Below are 240 nucleotides of genomic sequence, written 5' to 3' on the forward strand. Positions count from 1 at the left end.
CCAGACATACATATCAATCAATGGAATTGGACAAGTGCAATAAAAAGTAGAGAGGAGAAAGAAAAACTCCCATATTCATGGAGGGAGGAAAGTGGTTTCAACCAATGAGTCCTCCTCCACAAGTTCATCCACTAAGGAAGGATTTGTGAGGAAAGGCTTGAGGCGATGCCCATTAACCTTGAAGCTCTTATCTGTGGATTCACTTTTGATTTCTACAGCACCATAAGAAAACACATTAGT

This window comes from Lupinus angustifolius, chromosome LG02 (genome assembly GCF_001865875.1).
Source record: "Lupinus angustifolius cultivar Tanjil chromosome LG02, LupAngTanjil_v1.0, whole genome shotgun sequence".
Taxonomy (NCBI): domain Eukaryota; kingdom Viridiplantae; phylum Streptophyta; class Magnoliopsida; order Fabales; family Fabaceae; genus Lupinus; species Lupinus angustifolius.